Source organism: Thalassophryne amazonica, chromosome 2 (genome assembly GCF_902500255.1).
Source record: "Thalassophryne amazonica chromosome 2, fThaAma1.1, whole genome shotgun sequence".
Lineage (NCBI taxonomy): Eukaryota > Metazoa > Chordata > Actinopteri > Batrachoidiformes > Batrachoididae > Thalassophryne > Thalassophryne amazonica.
Window position 1 is genome coordinate 112,604,541 of NC_047104.1, and position 6,007 is coordinate 112,610,547.

The window sequence follows — 6,007 nt, forward strand, 5'->3', positions numbered from 1 at the left end:
ACCAGAGCAGACAAACACTGAGGGACTTCTTAAAAACCCTTTTAAAAACACTTAACAAGTAACTTCCATCATAAGAAATGAACGCATTTCCAGATGTCAGCTTCCAAAACAAGGGTGTCATGTGGAAGAACAGTTTTCAGATGTGATGATGAATCCTGGCAACAGGTCAGATTAAAAGACTTTATTTAATCCATGTGCTACCTTCATTAAGGGCGTCTGGCCAGCTTTATTTAGATGTTCCAAGGTCAAGATATAAACGCTGGGGTGATCATGCTTTCGCGGTAGCTGGCCCCAGACTGTGGAATGAGCTACCTCTTGAGTTACGTACTACAGTATTCCTGACCTAGAACTTTTTAAATCTAAGTTAAAGACTTATTTATTTAAACTGGCTTTTAACACTTAGTGGGGAGGTGACATGTTCTGTTATTTTTATGTTCTTTTTATGTGTTGTTTTAAAATTTTATTTTATATGTGTTTTATTTTTGTAAATTTGTGTTTTTAATGTTAAGCACTTTGGACACCAGTCGGTGCTGTAAAGCACTTTATAAATAAATGTTGATTGATAAAGTTTTAGCTTTCGTTGCTACATTGATTAGCTCCACGTCGTCTTCTCCATTTTTTTTTTGTAGAAGCATTACAGCACTACATACAAGCCTGACATACCTACTACATCATTTTCATGTGGTTTCACTGGAAGAGTGCATGTCTCTGTGAGAACAGAGACATTTCTTGAATGGAACACTTTTTGAAAATGACAAAGAAAAAGATTGTATTGCAGACGTTCAGTTGTGGTGTAGACAAGGCCTTAAAAACATGAGATGAAATTAAATTAAAATAATAAATCGGTAATTATTTTCTTTGGGGTGCTATGGGGGTGCTATGACAAATCTAGGTGGAGCTCTAGTGCTCCCCTGGTGCCGCCCATGGGCGACAGTGGTAAGGAAAAACTCCCTCTGATGATTTGAGGAAGAAACCTCTAGCCACTAGCCCTAGACTCCACTAAATGACCCAGACTGTAGATAAATCTGATGCTGCGACCCGCTCCGTTTCCTAATGAAATGAATTTAAGAGTGATTCTTAGACTACGGGCACTTATTATGTCCTTTGATCATATTGTATGAAAAACAGAAAAAAGGGGAAATGTCACACTTTTATAGTTATCTTTACAATGAAAGTGTTTTAAGAAATTTGTTCTAGTAGTCTATGATAACTCAGCCACATGGGGTGTGCAGCCAGTACATTCTGAGTGCCGGTCCCAAGCCCGGATAAATGAGGAGGGTTGCGTCAGGAAGGGCATCCGGCGTAAAACAAGCCAACCCAACTATGCAGACTCAGAATCGAATTCCCATACCGGATCGGTCGCGGCCCGGGTTAACAACGTCCGCCACCGGTGCTATTGCCCAACAGGGTGCCAGTGGAAATTGGGCTACTGCTGGGCGAAGATGACGAAGAAGAGGAGGAAAACATTGCCATGAACAGCGGGAGGAGAAGAAAACTAGAAGGGTGGGAATGAGAGTGGGGACTTTGAATGTTGGTAGTATGACTGGTAAAGGGAGAGAGCAGGCTGATATGATGGGGAGGAGAAAGGTAGACATATTGTGTGTGCAAGAGACCAAGTGGAACGGAAGTAAGAGCAGGAGCATCGGCGGTGGGTACAAGTTGTTGTACCATGGTGAGGACAGGAAGAGAAATGGTGTTGGGGTCATTTTAAAGGAAGAGTATGTTAAAAGTGTGTTGGAGGTTAAGCGAGTGTCTGACAGGGTGATGAGTGTGAAGTTGGAAATTGAAGGGGTGATGATGAATATCATCAGTGCATATGCCCCACATGTAGGTTGTGAGATGAAGGAGAAAGAAGATTTCTGGAGTGTGTTAGATGAGGTGGTGGAGAGTGTGCCCAAGCATGAAAGAGTGGTGATAGGAGCAGACTTCAATGGGCATGTTGGTGAAGGGAACAGAGGTGATGAGGAAGTAATGGGTAGATATGGTATCAAGGATAGGAATGGGGAAGGACAGATGGTAGTTGATTTTGCAAAAAGGATGGAAATGGCTGTGGTGAATACCTACTTTAAGAAAAGGGAGGAGCACAGGGTAACATATAAGAGTGGAGGAAGGTGCACACAGGTGGACTACATTCTTTATAGGAGATGCAAGCTAAAAGAAATCACAGACTGTAAAGTGGTAGCAGGAGAGAGTGTCACTAGACAGCATAGGATGGTTGTTTGTAGGATGACTTTAGAGGTAAAGAAGAAGAAGAGAGTGAGAGCTCAACAAAGGATCAGATGGTGGAAGCTGAAGGAGGAAGACTGTTGTGTGAAATTTAGCGAGCAGGTGAGAGAAGCACTGGTTGGAGAGGAAGCAATTTTGGACAACTGGAAAAGTACTGCAGATGTGGTGAGGGAGACAGCTAGGACAGTACTGGGTATGACATCTGGACAGTGGAAGGAAGACACGGAGACTTGGTGGTGGAATGAAGAGGTCCAGGAAAGCATAAGGAGAAAGAGGTTGGCGAAAAAGTTTTGGGATAGTCGGAGAGATGAAGAAAGTAGAGGAGTGTGTGCTGAGAAGGTGGAGGGAATATTTTGAAGAGTTGATGAATAAAGAAAATGAGCGAGAGAAAAGGCTGGATGATGTGGTGAGAGTAAATCAGGAAGTACAAGAGATTAGCAAGGAAGAAGTGAGGGCTGCTATGAAGAGGATGAAGAGTGGAAAGACAGTTGGTCCAGATGACATTCCAGTGGAGGCATGGAAATGTCTAGGAGAGATGGCAGTAGAGTTTCTAACCAGATTGTTTAATAAAATCTTGGAAAGTGAGAGGATGCCTGAGGAGTGGAGACGAAGTGTGCTGGTTCCTATTTTCAAGAACAAGGGTGATGTGCAGAGCTGCAGTAACTACAGAGGCATAAAGCTGATCAGCCACAGCATGAAGTTATGGGAAAGAGTAGTAGAAGCTAGGCTTAGAAAACAGGTGAAGATCTGTGAGCAGCAATATGGTTTCATGCCGAGAAAGAGCACTACAGATGCAATGTTTGCTCTGAGAATACTGTTGGAGAAGTACCGAGAAGGACAGAAAGAGTTACATTGTGTGTTTGTGGACTTAGAAAAAGCTTATGATAGGGTGCCAAGAGAAGAGTTGTGGTATTGTATGAGGAAGTCTGGAGTGGCAGAGAAGTCTGTTAGGGTAGTGCAGGACATGTACAAGAATAGTGTGACAGCGGTGAGATGCGCAGTCGGAATGACAGACTCATTCAAGGTGGAGGTGGGATTACACCAAGGATCAGCTCTGAGTCCTTTCTTGTTTGCAGTGGTGATGGACAGGTTGACGGATGAGACCAGACAGGACTCCCCATGGACTATGATGTTTGCAGATGACATTGTGATCTGTAGTGAGAGTAGAGAGCAAGTTGAGTCTAGTCTGGAGAAGTGGAGATATGCTTTGGAGAGAAGGGGAATGAAAGTCAGTAGAAGCAAGAATGAGTACATGTGTGTGAATGAGAGGGAGCCCAGTGGAATAGTGCAGTTACAAGGAGTAGAAGTGGTGAAAGTAGATGAGTTTAAATATTTGGGGTCACCTGTTCAAAGTAATGGAGAGTGTGGTAGAGAGGTGAAGAAGAGAGTGCAGGCAGGGTGGAGTGGGTGGAGAAAGGTGGCAGGAGTGATTTGTGACCGAAGAATATCAGCAAGAATGAAGGGGAAAGTTTACAAGACAGTAGTGAGACCAGCTATGTTGTATGGTTTAGAGACGGTGGCACTAACAAAAAGACAGGAGGCAGAGCTGGAGGTGGCAGAGCTGAAGATGTTGAGATTCTCTTTGGGAGTGACAAGAATGGGATTAGGAATGAACATATCAGAGGGACAGCTCAGGTGGGACAGTTTGGAGACAAAGTCAGAGAGGCAAGATTGAGATGGTTTGGACATGTGCAGAGGGGGGACCCAGGGTATATAGGGAGAAGAACGCTGAGGATGGAGCCACCAGGCAGGAGGAGAAGAGGAAGGCCAAAGAGGAGGTTTATGGATGTGCTGAGGGAGGACATGCAGGTGGTTGGTGTGACAGAGGAAGATACAGAGGACAGGGTGAGATGGAAACGATTGATCTGCTGTGGCGACCCCTAACGGGAACAGCCGAAACACAAAGAAGAAATTCTAGTAGTCTATGATGACTTTTTCACCTTTTTTCAGCATCATTATATGCAAATATTGCCGTTTTGTGCTTGTCCCACACCCAGACTTTTGATCTTCAATGATAAAAATGAATGGTAAAAAAACATTTTTTCTAATGTTTTAAAATATCTCTGAATAAAATATCAGTAAAATAATCAAAACATAATTGGGGTATTCAATGTCATACAACTGTTGTGATTTTTTTTAAACAAAATGTAGTTGTCCCACACTATTGCCGTAATTTCCACCACACCACTGTAATGTCCCTTTAAACAGTTTGTATGAAAGATTGTTTGGGTAGTTTCTATGGAGATAAACAGAGACATCAGAGCACATGTATATAGCGCCAAATCACAACAAACAGTTGCCCCAAGGCGCTTTATATTGTAAGGAATGGTGTGGTGGAAATTACATTTACAAGGCCAATAGTGCCGTAGTTAAAGAATCACCCTTAAAAGGGTAGGAAGCATAGTACCATACTATGCCAGTATGCTAGCCATACTAAAGAGAAAATAAGTGCAACTGTTAAGACTGTTTTATTAATGCAGGGAGATCATTCCACAAAGCAGGTGCACGATAAGAGAAAGCTCTGTGACCCACAGACTTTTTATTCACCCTAGGGACACAAAGTAGTCCTGTATCCTGAGAATGCAAAGCCTGGGCCGGTACGTAAGGTTTAATTAGATCAGCTAAGTTGGGAGGTGCTAGTCCATGAATAATTTTATAGATTAATAGCAGAACCTTAAAATTAGATCTCACAGAGACAGGAAGCCAATGAAGAGATGCCAAAACGGGTGTAATGTGGCCAAACTTTCTGCTTCCTGTCAAAAGTCTGGCAGCAGCATTTTGAACCAATTGAAGACCCCATATTCTGGACTGCAGTAAACCAGAAAATGGAACATTGCAGTAGTCCAATCTAGAAGAAACAAATGCATGAATCAGGGTCTCAGCATCAGCCATAGACAGGATGGGATGAGTCTTCGATATATTTTGCAGGTGGAAGAAAGCAGTCCTCCGAATACCTCTAATGTGGAGGTCAAAGGACACCGTAGGATCAAAAATTACCCCAAGGTTCCTCACTTTGTCAGTGTGATGTATGTCACATGAGCCTGGGCTAAGCGTTAGCTGGTCAAATTGATGCTGATGTCTCACTGGATCAAGAACCATCATTTCAGTGTTGTCAGAATTTAAAAGTAAGAAATTGCTGGACATCCAGGTTGTCACTGATGCAAGGCAATCTTCTAAGGATTTTATGTGGATGAGATTACCAGCAGTTATCGGCATGTATAACTGAGTATCATCAGCATAGCAATGAAAGGTAATCCCAAAATGCAGCAATATGTGCCCAAGGGGTGCTATATAAAGGGAGAAAAGCAGGGGGGCTAAGACGGACCCCTGTGGAACCTGAAGTTACATGTCACTAAGGTTAGAGATAGTGTTATTCTATAAAACACAATTGACTGGTCAGGAATGATGTCAACCATGCAAGGGCACTCCCAGTAATCCTAAAATGATTCTCCAGCCTATGGAGTAGAATATGATGATCCAGCGTATCAAATGCAACTCATAAAAACTACTGGGTGATGATAGACACAGCTGAGGACCAGTGAACCTCCTATTTTGGACCATATTGATGTCTTTTAACATGCACAGTTACCAAAAGATTACAGTAAACAGGCCTATCAAGTTGCTTGTTTCTAACTGCAGGGTCCCAGTGAACACTAAAGGCCTCAATCGTTCATTTTTAGTGTTTTTGGTTTTTCTGTTAATGGGTAACTTTAGATACTAAGCAGATTTCCTTTTGTCCCAGAACAAACGTGTGATGCAAGAATAAGTTCAGTTTAGTGTG